This window comes from Rissa tridactyla, chromosome 4, assembly GCF_028500815.1.
Source record: "Rissa tridactyla isolate bRisTri1 chromosome 4, bRisTri1.patW.cur.20221130, whole genome shotgun sequence".
Lineage (NCBI taxonomy): Eukaryota > Metazoa > Chordata > Aves > Charadriiformes > Laridae > Rissa > Rissa tridactyla.
Window position 1 is genome coordinate 76,492,516 of NC_071469.1, and position 16,181 is coordinate 76,508,696.

The 16,181-nt window shown below is 41.3% G+C and overlaps 1 long non-coding RNA gene across 2 annotated transcripts in view; it reads right to left on the minus strand.

Moving 5' to 3' along the window:
• The window catches only part of LOC128909257 (uncharacterized), a 74,805-nt gene that overhangs the window by 24,303 nt on the left and 34,321 nt on the right, over window positions 1–16,181 (minus strand). For both annotated transcript variants that reach the window (XR_008466311.1, XR_008466310.1), the window contains exon 4: window positions 4,083–4,152. This is a non-coding gene — a long non-coding RNA (uncharacterized LOC128909257). The remainder of the gene's footprint in view (window positions 1–4,082; window positions 4,153–16,181) is intronic.

The following is a 16,181-nucleotide window of genomic DNA, read 5'->3' on the forward strand; positions in this document are numbered from 1 at the left end:
CTTAGACTATTAACACCTTATGTGTGTTGCCTGTGTGTCCCACATATGTGTGCTCTGCATCCATTTCATGCAATACCTGTCGTAAGTGCATACTAAAAGCTTCCTACTGGGAATTCTCTGCTTTGTTTGACTCCTCTTCTTGGCGTCTTGCTTAGCTATAGAATTCATCTGCTTGACAGAGAAACCTTTCTATGTGCTAAAAGCTTTGTCCTTGGAAAGCTGTGACATTAGACTTAAACACATAGAGGCCTTTTTCACCTCTCAGTTCACTTCTTAATTATTCATTCCCAACAGAGGAAATCAGGAGAAACCTCGGCAGCCAATGTAAACATTTTGTAGTGGAAGGCAATTTTTTTTCTCCCCAAGAGCACAGTGTGACCATGATAGTTGAGCTCCTTACTAAGAAATTGTTCTAGTTTTTGTGTAAAAAAAGTGGGAAATCAGAATCCTTTTTTTTTGCAGGAAGGGACTGAAACAGAGAAAAAACACAGCCCATTTGATGGTGACTATCTTGCTGTGAGAGTCCTTCACCAAACGATTTCAGAAAAAAGGTCCAAGTCTCTACTGTGCATTCCATTTACACTTTTCATATTCTTCCCCCACAGCTCAGAGCAGCCATCCTACAAGCCCAACTGGTACCTTGTAACATGGAATAAGATCAGCCGGTGGCTGTTGTTTTAGAGATTTTCCACCTAATGGGGCAACTACTCTAAAGAATCAGTTTCCAGTAGAGCAGTGTCTCCCTGTGGAAGCACCTTCCCCCATTTCACACACACGATCTGGAACAGCTGCCTTTTAGAGCACTCGGTTATTAACGGCAATAGATGCCCTGTGCAAACAATTTGCAGAACTAGGGCTACCGCCAATATTTTTCCAGTCTCGCTGTAACCTTAACTGCAACACACAATATTGGCCTGCTCCCAGGAACCGTCAGTGGGAAGCGCATATACCAACGGGCCACCCACTTACTGTTTTCTTAGAGAAAGTTTGCCAGGAGTGATATGTAGCTTGCACCACCTTCCTGAAACATTTCCACACTCCCTGAGCCTGCACAGGTCTGCCCTTACCAACATCTCTCATTTCAAACTGTCTCGCTCCACCTCCTGCTCCTTCCACGCAGCCCAATCTTCCCCTCTGATTGCTTCCTTTTTCTTCATCACCTTTTCCTGGCGTGGTGCCTTTTTTTGTGCTGTTCCTAACGCCTGGGACAACCTCTGATTAATGTTCAGCAAACAGCCTTCTCCACAGATCAGACCACACCCAAGCGTGCTCTGTTTCTCTTATTTGGCATAATTCTGACTCGTGCCTTCCACCTTTCCAAAGTGAAGGCTCTGACTTGCTTGACAGCGAACAGCACCATTTGTTTCTTCAAAGCCACAGATCAGTTAGTGAGTGGGCCACTCACTGTGCAAGTACCACCAGAGCTCCTCATGTGAGCACTCCATGGGACAGTTTATTATGAAATTAGCTACTATCATCCATAAACAAAAGGAAAAGTACAGCATCATCCCAGAGCTGCACTGTGCTGTAAGATTACTTGTGGATGTTTTAATGACAATTGATAAATACCACCACAATACCTGATTACTATCTTTTTGGACAACTAGTGCCATGATACTATTTTCCCTTCTCCAATTCTTCTGGGAGTCACTAGGAAGTGCAAATATCCTCACAGTTGCTTTGCTAAGGAGTGAATAACGCACTTGCAAAGAAGCCACTTTTATGGTCCATTGCTGTGTGTTTTTTTTCTGTCAGCCTTTTTTTCATTTTAATTCATAGGTAGGTTACCAGGACAGCCTGGTTTGGTGCAAGATGCCATATATCTACTGCAGTCTTTTGTAAAATCCATTTCCAGGAATCGTTGTCATTGGTAAGGCAACTCTTAAAACAGAGAGCTGAAGGACAGTTTCTTTTAGTAATTGATCATGAACAAATACACTATCATTTTCAGCTCTCTTGAACTGCTTTATATATATTTGACCTTCGGGGACAAAATTTAACTTTCCCTCTTTGAGAAAAGGTAAGCTAAAATGGAAAACAGTTGGGTGACTTCTCACTGTATTAAATTTAGTTTTCTCAAGACCAGCAATGCTCCCAGCATTAGACCGTCTCTGTATTAAAATCTAATTCTGAAAGTTTGACAAAGCACACATTTAACACAGGTCAGCAGTATATTGACAGGATGTTAATTTTAAATTGTGTCAGCATTTCCTGTCTTGAGTGTTAATGTCAATTAGCACCTTGCTGCATAACCTCCAAGTCCTCCCTTATTACGGGAAAGTAGCAAAGCACGCAGCAAAAGCACTTCCATTCAAAACACCACTCACTATCAGCCAAACAAAGAGCTGTCATAACAAAACCAGTGAGGTGAAAGTGCCTAAGCTGCTATGGATTTGAGGTTAGAAGCCTTAGTCTTTTTCCTTATTCCTGATATTAAAAGTGTAAGTGTGTCAACTTGGAGCGAAAGGCTAATTACTTTGAGGCTCTTTGAAAAGTGTATTACCATTCAAAAATCTCTAAGCCTGACATAAAGCCCTTGGCTTTAGATAGTACAGTGTATAGCTCACTGTAGGTCATCCGTTAGTATCCTTAACACACTCTGAAATGTGCTGTCTTATTCTGGGAAACGGGAGCATTTCTGCATGCCTGCTTTTTTCGGTATTTCACACATGCTGTGGAAAGCAGGTGTTACAGTCCCCAGCATCTCAGGGAGACCTCACTCCCAGGTGCGCAGTGAATAAGCCTGGTGACTTTGTACATGTTTTCCTAAAGCACTGTGTGAGGACTTCTTTACAAACTTCACAAAATTCCCACCCTACTCCATTGTTTGACAGCAGCTCACAATATATATGTGTATATGAAGGTCTGAGTGGATAAACACCTAGATCTGGTACGCTTTCTTGCACTTACCTCCTCTGTTAAATTCAGCAGCGTAGACATGCAGGGTCAAAAATCTGACTCAAGTCAAGCAAAAGCTCTGCCACAGTATCACTGCCCTCACCGCCTGTCTTTCTCAGAATACAGATGTGTTCCCAGAATGACAGCACAAATCTCAAGACATTTAGCCTAAATTCTGAAGAAAACTACCTAGTATTGTAGTCTTTTGTGAAAAATAAATTTTAATGGAAAATAGAAAATGCTACAGTCTTTCACATCAGCTCTAATCCCAGGCTTTGTTGCCTGTTCAGGAAAAAAGAAAATTAAGACAAAGATTTTCATCAACAGTTCAATGTAAAGCCTAGTGCTGGATGGCTGGAAGCTCCCATTGAAGTCCATGGGTGCTCACATTTTGAACGATGTTGTTTACTTTTAAATAAGACCTTGGTCACCTCTGTAATTTTTTAATTATAACTAGCTGATCCTTTCAAATAAATATTTTGGAAAGTATATTGCCATCCATCTCGAGCATTACAGGAAACAAGAATAAGAGAGAGGCAGCATACAAAATTATATAGGATTAAAATGAATTATTTTCTCAATGGCTTGAGAGCAGCCCTGAGGAGAAGGACTTGGGGGTTCTGGTGGGCGAGAAGCTCAACATGAGCCAGCAATGCACGCTTGCGGCCCAAAAAGCCAACCGCATCCTGGGCTGCATGGAACAGGTTGCTCAGGGAAGTTGTGGATGCACCATTCATGGAAGTGTTCAAGAACAGGTTGGACAGGGCTTTGAGCGGCCGGGTCTCATGGGAGGTGTCCCTGCCCACAGCAGGGGGGTTGGAACTAGATGATCTTTAAGGTCCCTTCCAACCCAAACCATCCTATGATTCTCTTTCTATGCAAATCAAAAGCTCAATGGGCACAGCATTAACAATCTGCAGTGAGCTACACACTGTTGCACCAAAATGCCATCATTTCATATTGAATTGTGTGTGGCTTTTCATTGAGGTAAAGCAGGGCTTCCCATGGATATGATTATTACCCGCTGTGTCCCAGGTGACCACAGCCAGTGATGGCAGTGAAGGCACTCATACCTTAACTTAGTCCTGCAGCTCAGGCAGTGAGTGTGGAAATCAGTCATTCAAAGTACAAAAAAGCATTTTCATCCTCACCCTCAACAAGCACCTTTTCACTTCAGTTCCTACCTTTGTTTCTCCTGAGCACGGACTCAAGGTGTGGCCAGGCATCGCGCAGTAAATCTCTTGCTCTTGAGATCTGGTGTAGAGATGACACAGGCATTATGCACAGACATTGCACTGGGTGCCTATGCTCTGCCAGATTCTAAACAAATTGGCCAAACAAATTAATGCCACACACCCTAAATTGGCTGAACAAATTAATGCAACACGCCCTTTGCACAAGGGTGCCTTTGAAGGCCAAAGACCGTGCATGTTACAGCGAGATGCTTTCTACTGAATAGGGTGTTTCAAACAAATCTGTTTTGAGAGAAGAGAAACAGTGTATTATAGTTTCAAGTCAGAGCAGGGCTTTCACCCAAGAGCTTTTCAGACACCAACACTGTGTGTTGACATTTAATTACTAAACTCTTAAAACAAATAATTTGTATGAGCAAATACTCCTCAATCATTTCATAACAACACAACTAGTGTTTCTTGGCAGTTAGAACAAAACCAGAAGCATGTTGAAATCGCACACACAATGCCTTGTTCTGACATGGGAAGAGGTGCCAGATAGAGCAGTGTGAACCCTCCAGGCTGTGGGAGCTGATGGGATTCAGGAACTGAGTGCTGCAGTTTTGTTCCCAGGGGCTGGCAGCAAATCAGCCCCAGCAGGTTCACTTGGAGGTTGGAGTTTACTGAATTTCGTTCTCCAAACAACCCTCCCTCCTTCTGCGAAAGGTCCTTTCTTCCACCAAGCCCCAAACCTCCCAGCAGAGGATTAAGGGAGCGTGCATTCTTGAGGCTTGTTGGGCGAGAGAGGTAGCTGGAAAGGCAGGAGCCTGGCAGAGGAGCAGCAGGTATATGCTTTTTGTTGCTGTGTGAGTGTCGTGGACATAAATCAATGGAGCATTTCCTTCCTACCTAACTTTCAGTGCGATCTATTGCAACATTTTGCACATCTCTGCTACCAAGCAGCTAAGCTCAAAACCAGTTCTAGCCAACACGTAAAACCCATGCCTTCACTTTCTCACTTCCTCTGTTAGAAGGTCTGTTTCAGTGCAGCAGAAAGTACTGGAACAGAGTTGCTCTTTAAGTCCTTCTATTTCTCATGTTATTTATCATGTCCTCATTTTTTCATCAAGCTCTTCGGGAAAATGTCTAAGACTTGTCAAGAGATTTTTCATAAAGACGCAATATCGCTCTCCTAGAGCATGCTCCATATTCTATGACTATCTGCTTACCTATGTAATCCCCTCCGTACCTGGGACTTTAGTGAAGAGCGATGTTAGAGGGATATTAAAAGAAACAAATCACTTTCTGATGAGACTTAAAATAGCTGCAGTAAAAGCTTTGCAAGTAGGAATCACAGTTTTGGCTTGCTGTGTTTCTCCAGGTCCAAGCCTCATTAATGCCTTACTGTACAGCATCTGCTAGCTAGAAGATCTCTGTTTCCACCACACAAGTTGTGTGTTTTTTAAAGAGTCTGGAGTTCCCAAATTTAATGTAAAATAACTTTTGTTTTGAGTCACAACACTGGGATCAACTAGGGCTGCTCCTCCCTAGTTCCTGTCCCTCCTTGCACTGCCACCTGCCCACTCCAAGTCCTCCCTTTACTCACTGTTACACTCTGATCTCCTTACAACTTTCTCTCCTTCACACAGTAATCCCATCATTCCCCAGGCATCTTCTTTCGTGTGCATATCCATCGACACATCCACCCTCCATCACTGCAGTGTACCCCTCACTCCTGTTTCTACGTATCTGTCCCACCACTCTTAAGTAAAGTTAGCGATTTAGAGTGGAAACTCGCTAGAGAAAACCCTTGTGTAACCAGTTGTTAGAAGCACACTGGTTTCAACAGCGCAGGACCAGGCCTGAGTTTGATGTGCAAGCTTTCCTTTTGAAAGTTAAACTGGAGAATGCTTGTTTGTGGAAGCTCCACCTAAAATGCCTTCTTGGCCATTAATGCTTTAATGCATTAGTGTTCTCGGCCTCACTATGCCTTCAGTTAGTGGCCCTCTGAAATGCTAAGATTGTCCCAGCATATTGCCCTCCTCTCTAATTAGGAGCTACCTAATTGTGTTCCATTTTTCTCTCCGAAAATTGCCACCGCAACCTTGCTATCAGCTCAGTATCTTACCATTAGTCAGGAGGGCAAACGTGTGGTGTCCTTGACATGTCAGCTAGAAACGTCTGGCCCCCTTTCTCTCCAGGGAGCAAGCCTATGAGCTCTGTAATGCATTTAACCTCTATCACCTCAGGGAGTAAGAGTCTCCACAAGCAGTTTGCTGCCGCCCCACCCCTGAGCTAACTCATTTACCTTATTTTTCCTTACAATGTTCAATAAATTACACTCCACCCTTTAAAAATTATTATGGTTAATATGTGACTTGCTAAAGAGATATTTATAATTCACATAACTCTATGTTATAGCTTTAATCTCATAACATAGAGCATTAATAAATGTGGCAAGGCACTCTGAATTAATAGCCTGACTTGTATTCACATATTTAGACATGCTTGTATTTGTATACTCCTCTTACCCTATTACAACATATAGGCCAGATTCTGATCTCCATGTCAAAGGAGAAGAAAAAAAAAAAGAAGAAAAAAAAAAGAGAGAGAGAGAATTAACATTGTAGGCCATCAAAAGAAATATAATGCTTTGTTAAAATTACTAATTTCTATTGCAAAACACCGAACAGCTGGCTTTCACAGTGCATCTACAAGCAAGAATTTGATCCGAGTTTCTGTTTAGTTTTCATTTGAACAGGCTGATCTTTAAAGACAAGTGTATTCTTTCTGCAGTCCTCAAAGGTTTATTAAATTTGATAAAGGCCATATCCCTTGGTTCTTGATAGTTGGTTCAATAATGAATCCAGCTGCTCAAATGTGAATGTTTAAAGTAAGACCAATTGTTCAGGCATAAGCAGAGGATGTGCAAGAGCCAGTGCCGCGCAAATACTTCGAGATTCCTTGTAACATTCATTCCATTTTTATACTTACTAACTTTTCACCTCTTTTTTTGTGTTTGCTTTAACAAATATTCAAAGACCAAACCAGGAACGTTCACCCTAGCATGAAAAATGATGAGGACCCATAGAAAACACATTCCAAGTTTGCAAACCCAAGAACTCGCACCAGAAAACGTTATTATTCTTGACAGGGAATTTCTGCATATAAACCAAAAAATATGAAGTGTCATGAGACTTCCCTTAATTGAGTTATGCCTGAGAGAAATGACAGTTGTTGCCATTTGGAAACCACAAGTTTGAAAATGAATGTGTTTAAAAGCAAAACAAAACACAAGATTAAAAAGCCAGCCCAATAATCTTGAAGTTCCCTGAATTATTCACAGCATCAAATAATTTTCATAAATACAATAAGGAATGCAAAAGCCTGTGATTCTGGACAATGGAAACCACAGTCCTACCACAATTCAGGCTGCATCTCCTTTATTAAACCCAACCCTGGAGGCGCAACTGCGCGGTGGTGGTAGTGCCTATGTGCATGAACGCCTTTGCAGCATCAAACCCACATTTCAAACATTTGGTGCCAAGTAGGCCAACTTCTTACTGAGCGGCACCCCACATATTACTCAGAAGCATCACCAGTCGCGGAAATAACTTTGGTGATGGCAAGAAATAAAGAGAAAAATATTTCCAGGTCTATCTATGCGAAGATCAAATTTGTAGGGGGGGGTGGTGTATTTTTTTTTCATTATTTTCACTGTATCTTCTTGGATTTTGTTGGTTTAAATTCGTTAAAAAGTTGCAAGCCCTGTAGCCAAGTGAGCTTACGCGAGAATCTCAATTAACAGTTAAACAAAGGAGGTTTCTGTTAGGGCTCACAGCAGTGGAGAAAAGCCTAGAACACAAAAGCTCCAGAGTCAGAAGACATACCAAAAAGAATCTCAGCTTTAATCTTTGGGAAATTTATAACCAAATTCTTCATCTTTGTGTGTGTGCATGGGGGGAGGGGTCCTAGTTATGACTTTCACATGCTGTCACTGGCAACACCAATGTAAATTTTTAACTAAACTCTGTGCTATTTATTAATTAAATCAGCTCCACCCAATTTACACAATATTGTATATTAACTGCTGGCTGACTTGGAAACATCAGTAAATGAATAAACTACATTTGAAAGGAAAAAGAGGTGACGTGCTCTGAAGACATTATTGACAGTCCTAGGATAAGGATCTGCATCAGATCTTACTTTAAAGTGTTTGGCCTCAGGAGGGAGGGTTTAGTAGTTGAAACTCATCCTATTCCATCAGATAGATTAGTCCAGAGCACAGCATTCTTTCAAAGGCACTGTGAGAGTATATTAGCTGTAACCTGCTACTTCCAGATTCCACATGTATCTGGAAGTAACTGTGTTCACGCTCTGCAACCAGCTATAGAGATCTTCTTGGTACGTCCTCTGACCACACATTTTCTATCTTACTGCAGACCCCAATCTCACTGGAGGTAATGGGTCGATTCTTCTAAATGCAAACTACAAACGTGAGAGGGTAACTCTGCTTCAGCTCAAAGAAGGCTTTATCAGTACACAGGGAAAGCTGGGCTTCTTCCACAAGAACAAAAGGATGAACTAGAGATTTGGAAATAGTGGTAAAAAATAACAGTGTAAAAAGTGAATGCTTTTAGGGACTAATAACAATAATAACTTTGCAGTGAAGTGTGAACATCTCAGTTGGCAGTGACAGTGGATGACCGAGGCGTATGTGTCATTCACAAGGTGGCAAGCAAGTTTGGTGATGTGGCCATAAAGAAGTGAAACACAATCCTAGCACACGAGTCACGGCATGTCAGCCCCAGGAAGACTGAGCAATTTTCTGTACCGTGTGGGCCTGGAGCACTGGGTATGGATCCCCTCACCTAAGGTATCAGAATTAGGGCAAATTCAAATTGAAACAGGCATAGAAAAAGGAGAGTAGGAAGTTCAGGGCACAAAGAACATATTCTAGGACAGCAGGCTAAAAGCACACATTTTGCTCAACTAGGAATAGAAGGCTGTTTTCTAAGACTGTGAAAACGTGTATTTGGTAAACATGGACTGAATGCTTCATGCAAACACCCAAAGTATAGAGCAATCATCCTTCCCTGTCAAGGGAAAAAGAGGAATAAATGATCTGGGGTTGGGAAAGCTGAGAATGAAAACTTCCCAGAACAGTCAACAGGAACAGCACAGGCCATATAATCACAGGACTTCATTAGAAAAAAAAGAATGGTGCAACACAGGTGTTCAAGGTTGGATGAAGCAGGTTGCTTCCAAACCCTAAGTCTTTCAGGGACTACGAGGACCACATAGCCAGCCAGGAAAGACTGGTGCACTAAGATGGATGGAAACAGAGCTTGTAGGCCTGGCTCGGAAAGAGGGGTCAGGGCAAGGAAGACAACCAGTGAATTAAAGCTTTTTCTTTCTCTCAAGCTGGGGGGTTCAGTCTTGTAACCCCAAAAACAACAGCACCATGACGTTCAGGAGTAACATCTTTTTAGAGTGTCAGAGCTAAAGCTCTGACATCTTCCAGTTTTAATGTCTCTACTGAGCTAAAACAAACATTCTGACTATCCACTTTCATTTAAAAATAAAATAAAAGGACCTTCTCAAATGCTGAAATGTCCAGTAAATGAACCCTACGTTCCCAATTTTCTTTTTCCAACTGCTATGATGCGTAAGAAGGTGAAGTGCTATTAAGCTAGTTTACAACACCGGGCAAAAGTGATTTTCTGCTTAATAAGGAAATATCTCGTAATTGGTCATAAGGCAAATGACATTAACGAGCAGGCCATTTGGCTCTAAATGAATGGATCATAACCCAGAGGGTTTTATCTGCATCAGCCTTTGCTCTTTAAGAGGTTTTCATTTCAGGAGTGAATCAGTGCTAAAATTATAAACTAAGGATGAAAGAACACATTGGGAGTAAATTTGGAAGCCAGTCAACTACTGGAATGAAGGACCTTTGTACACTTTATGCACAGCTTTGGGAAGCCTCAGGACAGCCCGGTTCAATTTCCCTGGTATGCCTTGGAACATTCCTTGAACATTGTGGACAAAAGGAGGGCCGAGTCTCAGAACATGAAAACCCTACAGCCGAGACTGAGGGTAGAGAACAACAATTCTGTAGGCTACAAGCAATGTGGAAGATAAGAACTGAGGAAACGAGAGGTCTCCATGTGGAATTACTTAACCAGTGATGGCCAGCATCCAGTGGAAACAAAGATCCAACAAAATTTTGTTTTGAAAACAAAATATATTAAAAAACCTACTAAAAAAATCAGTTTGCAGCAGTTGAAGTTATTTCAGTTTTGAGAAAGTATAATCTCAAACAGTGAAAAATGTGTCTAGCACATCTATCGATGGGATTTGCATTGGTGGAACTCTGCTGTTAACTGCCTCTGGAGGATTTGAACCATCCAGTATATTTAGTATATTTTAAAAAAAGATCTAGATGCTTTAAAACTCTTGTAGGTAAAGAAAGCATTTCTCAGGTAGTGGTTCTGATTCAGATCCCAGCTCCTTCAAATCCCTGTGCTCTGTTTCTGTTGACTTACTTGTCTACCAGCTGCATAGATAATTTAGGCTTAAATAATGATATATTAAGCAAATAATAAGAAAGAAACCCCAAACCCAAACATTTTAAGCTCACATAGCTCTTTGAGAGTTTCAACTTTACTTTGCTAGTAAATGCCACTGGAAAGTAGAGGGAAACATAATATTTCTGTGTGGCATGCTAGTCATCTGAACTCTTCCCTGCCAGGTCTGTTCAGCCTGCATAGTATAAGCCACAACTGTTTAATTATCATGTGTTCTGCCAAAGGTGCAGTCAAGGGTGTTTATAAGGAAACGGAGACTGTAAGCCAAATTTCATTTGCAGATCAGACACGCCTGCTAGCAAACAAAGCCAAGGTTTTAGGTACAGATGAGATCAGTAGTTCTGTCCTCCAGGGAAGGCGGCTGCACCTCAAAAATTAATGAGTAATTTTTCAAATTGATGTTGTGAGGTAAACTAGTTATTTTCACAATTAAGTGCTTTACCAAGCATTTAGGAAACGGTAGTTTCTCATTGGACAACCAGTTCTGAGGTCCAACTGGAGAAGATACAATGCAAACCCAAGGTTATATCAAAGCTACTTAACCACTGCATGAATACCATTGGGAAGGACATCTTTTTGCAGGGCTGGGAGAGGACATTCCATGTTATAAAAGCACTGGAATCCAAGCTGGGTAGTTTTCCTGGTCATAGTAAATCATTTGCTTGCTTCTTATAAAGCCAACTTTTAAATTACAAATCTTGCTAATAATTATTAGTTATTTTCCTTTTGAGTCCTACATTGCTTTATAATAATAATCAATACTTCCCCGTCCTACTGATCAGCAAATACTTGCTAGTCCGCTTCTCATCCCCTAGCCCAGCTCCAAGGCAGTCTCCTCTTCCCCTTCCCTCTGTGATGGGGCCATCCCTGTCAAACTTTCCTAAGCAAAAGTCTTCCAGAGCCCCCTGCCAGGCTGGCTATGGTTTTTCTTGCAATGCATCGCGTAAGCCAGCACGGAGGATAGTGCAACATCTCTTTTGGTAATAGAGGTGGTATACATAGACTTGATGACCTGAACTCCCAGTATGCTGTTTGAGTTTAGGTAAGGTTTTATTCCTTGCCCAGCCTTACTGTGTACTACCAGATAATCAGTGCTTACTCATGGGCTGATCCTGTAATCCTAATGCAAATTTCCCTTTAAGGCCAGAGGGAACTTCGCCTGCAAAAGAGCTGCACTTTTCCCTACAGATAGACGTTATTAACCGATTCCTATCAGTTTTCACAAACTTCACCACAAACCAGTAGCTTAAAGCATTAACCTCTTGCAGCTGCTGTGAGGAGCTTCATACATTGCATCCCACAACATGCTTGTTACAAATATCCAAGACAGACATACAGAATGTCCTGCTGCATTTCCTGCAATCAGAGGGGGAACAGCGTGTCAGTGCTGGAAACCAGCTACAGTAAATCTGCTCCTCCACCAGAGTAAATACTAGCTTTCTTGTTACCGCTTCCTGTGCTGTTTATAACAGGAAAGCTTTTGTTGTGTTTTGTTTGGGTTTTCTTTTGGTTTTTTTTTGTTCATCTTATAGGAAAGAAAACACAAAGTTTAAACTGACCTGATTTGGAGCAGATCCGAAGTTTGACATTAAAAAAAAACCAAACAAACAAAAAAACCAAAACACAGCACACACAGAAAACAAATACAGCCCTGGCAGACAGAAAGGAAAGGCCAGCTATCCCTGTGATGCTGAAGACATCCACTTTTATTACTTTACATATGATACAAGTCCTAGCTGTCAAAATCCTCAGGAGCACCTAAACAGATAATAAACAATCAGTGAAAGACTTATGGCTACATGTTTTTCATAGTATTGGAAATCACCTGGGAACCATATTTTAATGGAAAATACAGCTTGATGGAGACAAGCTTCATAGATTTATGAAGAAACTGCAGCACAAATCAAGTGGAGGGTTTAGCTTTCCAAAATGATATGGAAGTGCTAGAAAATAGCACCAAAAAAACCAACAACAACAAAAAAAGAGACGAAAGGACGAAGAAGGACAAGCAAAGAGGAAAGAAAGAAGTGCCCTTCTAATGATTTATGCTGTAGAGAGGGAATATGCCTACTTGTGATCCTGTTACCCCTACTGCTCTTTGTGATTGTTATTCTTCCCCTAAGAGAAGCGGTCATGTTACATACTGACAGAAAGTTACACCTCTTCAATGTGATTTGTCCACTTAAAACAACATTTATCATGTTGCCAGTTTATAAATCATTTAGGCCAACTAGATTAAGGCTATAGGAAGCCAGCATCCCTAACTGATCCTCATGCCAGATAATTCACAGACCTGCATTTGTTTACACTAAGCCTTATCAGCCAAAATAGTAGAGTCCGGTGCCAGCTGAACTCCAGTTCCTTTATCTAAGTGAGAACACAGGACGAGGCGCAGTTTTAACACACTGAGAGATAGACTCCTGCTTTAAATGAAAATGTACCTACATCAGTCCACACCATGCCAATGTCCTGGAAGGCTTCACTAACATGGACAGCTCTTCCTCTACACTTTAAAGGAGCAGAGCCTCTACACAGAAACAGGAGACAAGCTGAAGAGGTTCAAGGTTAGCTCACTTTTTATCTATTTTATATATGAGGATGTGGAAAATGTCCATTTTTAACCTATGAAAATAAGTTGCCCCCTTGTCGAATACACACAGATACAAACAACACTGCACTCTTTGCTCTGTGTTCAGCATTGATTCCCGTAAACTGAAATTGTCAAACTTGAAATTGGCCTTTTGTCCAATTGTAACTCTTCAGTCATTAAGAGGAGGCTGAAATACCAGCTGGGATACATGATACAGCCCACATCACTGTATACAGTTACTGATACGCAGCGGGTGCCAGGCACCCGCTCGCAGTGAGCTTCGCAGACGTACATGCAATGAGACAGCTTGTACACAGAATGCAGCTCCCCAACTAAAATATAGGATTTTTAATTTAACTTTGAATAAAGACCCCAAGCCCACACTTCTTATAGTGCTAGGCGATTAAAAAAAACAAAACAAAACAAAAACAAAACAAAAAAAACCCTCTGAGCTTTAAAAAAAAAGGACAAGCTTTAGATCCAGAGGATTTCAAGCTAATTGAGAAGCAATTAATAACCTTAGGCCTGATGATCTTTACATTAGAGACCTAGAAGAACGGAAGAGGAACTACAGGGAAAACCTTGGTCATTTCATGTCCTTTGCCTTAGAGGTGATTTTTTTAAATCCACAAGGAAAGCTATATTAGTCTGTGTAAAACACCAGCCAGCCAAAGCTCTTCCACAGAATCTTGTAATCCGAAGCTCTTCCAGGCTTTGTGACTGTTGTTGTTTTTAAAACAGCAAACCGTTAGAAACTATAGACGACAAATTAGAGGAACAATATCACCCTATTCACCTTAGAAGATACAGGACACAGACTTAGCACACCAGGCTTAGATACTCTTCATGCAGCATCACAGGCCTCACTTCTGTTTTTAATTGTAGGCACATGGACCAGGGGATCAGGTTAAGACTAAAAGAGGGTCTTTTAGGGATGCTCACACACAGCTGCCTTTAACAGATCATCCTGGAATATAAAGTAAGCTATGTCTTGTCACAATTACCTTCACAACTGGGGCCTGTGCTATTTTCAGTCATCGTCATTGCTCTTCCTTTTACACCTAACTGATTTTAATTTCTCCGCTGCTTTGCTGTCTTTCCTCCCTTTGGCCTCCTGCGGAATCTTCCAAATCCCAGGTGTGGAATTCAGTCCTATGCTCTTCTTGACACCACCTTCTAAAATGCCCAGCACTTAATGCTAACACCCACTTGGCCAAGGAGTTTTTCAAAGGTATGGTGATTGCTTCCTGAGGAGGTGGCTGTACAAAGATAGTTGTCTGCCTCTGACAGCCTGTCTTGGAGAGAGGCTAATATTTAACACTCAGCAAGGTTAAAAAGAAGCTGGAAATATGCAGCTGGTTTTTCAGAAACAGCTACTGGTTTGGGAGCAACCAGCTCAAGATGCCCTGGGCCTATTTTTTTCAGAAGTGCTCAGTATAATGCCTTGGCCTTGTCCCTTAGCAATTAGAGAATATTGACATATGTTTTGGGACATTTACTGTTTGGTTTTAACCTTAAATGAGGGCTATCTGTAAAAAATGAACACAGCAGTAATAAATGAGGCAAGATAACTCACTTCTCTGCAGAGCAAGAAAAAGGAACCGCAACATCTTAATAAAAAAGCTTCTCTTCAGCAGGAACAACTCTTCTTTGAAGAGTGGTGGTCTCAGACCTGTAATACCCTAAGAGTTCAGCAAAGGCCTGCCTGGGCCACCACAGAGGGAGAAGTGGCCAGTCATCAACAGAAGACGTGCATGAAGTGTTTGATGTTTTACCATTTTCCTTAGCTTCTGTAAAATCAAAGGCAAAATGGATTTTGGGATGGATGGACACCTAGTCACCAGGCGGACTCTTGAAGAAAACCTCTGTCAGAATGAACTCAAGCAGACAGGCCAGGACCTGATCTGACACGAATGGAAACCCATTTCCAGGGGTGAATGTACATCTGATACCTGAAAGGAGATACTGAGATGAGGGTAGGGACAGAAGTACAGCTCTTCTCTAATCATGGCCCTGAGCACCCAGAAGCCAGGCAACATCAACAGGAGCCACTAGACAACAATTCCTCCAAAATCTACTTTTGAAACATGAAATACACAGATTAACAGATTCAGGGCCTTTGTCTGTAATTATTATTCTTTGATTTTGCAGAAAATTAATCTGCTATGTTTGTATAAGCCATACAAATACACAAGACAAGAAAAACGAGACCCTGGGCAGCATTTGACAGAATTCTCACAGACAGTGGAAGAAGCCCTCTCTAGGGAAGGCTTTCAGGGTAGATATACCAAAAAAAAAGCCTGCTAAACAAGGCTGTAAAAATGTTGGTGTTTAAGCAAGAAATTAAGGGATCCACAGCTTCTGTGCCATTCTACAGAAAGCAGCTTGCAGGTTTTTTGCAAAGTAGAAGAAAAAAAAAGGGTTCTAACAAGTTTTATAACAAAAGCAAAACTTCTAAATGTAGAAACCTTTGAATTTAACGCATCATTGAAGATCTTCTTAAGCACTGAAGATTTAATGTCACTTTTGACCAAAGCTAGAGCACGTAGAAATTTCCACTACGGGAACTCCATTTTCTCTACTGAACTCCCTCATTGCTCTCCTTCACTATAAGATACTTTCCTACTTTCCATACCCAGAACACTGCACGGAGCCAGTGTCGCTGATCCAGCTTGCCACAGCCCAGCGGGGCTGCCCTTTGATGGTAGGTGGATAATAAAGTGGAATAATCTGTACAAATTTGGAACTCTGGCTACACCTTTGAAGCACACAATAGGGGTTACAGAAGTTTTAAAAATAGAAATGAGAGATAAAAGAGAGAGGCATAAAATTATCAGAACAAGAGCATAATGGAATAACTTTTTCTTTTTTTAAGCAGAAATCACTGGGTTTCTTTTCACAAGAATCATACATGTTCATTAAATAGATGCA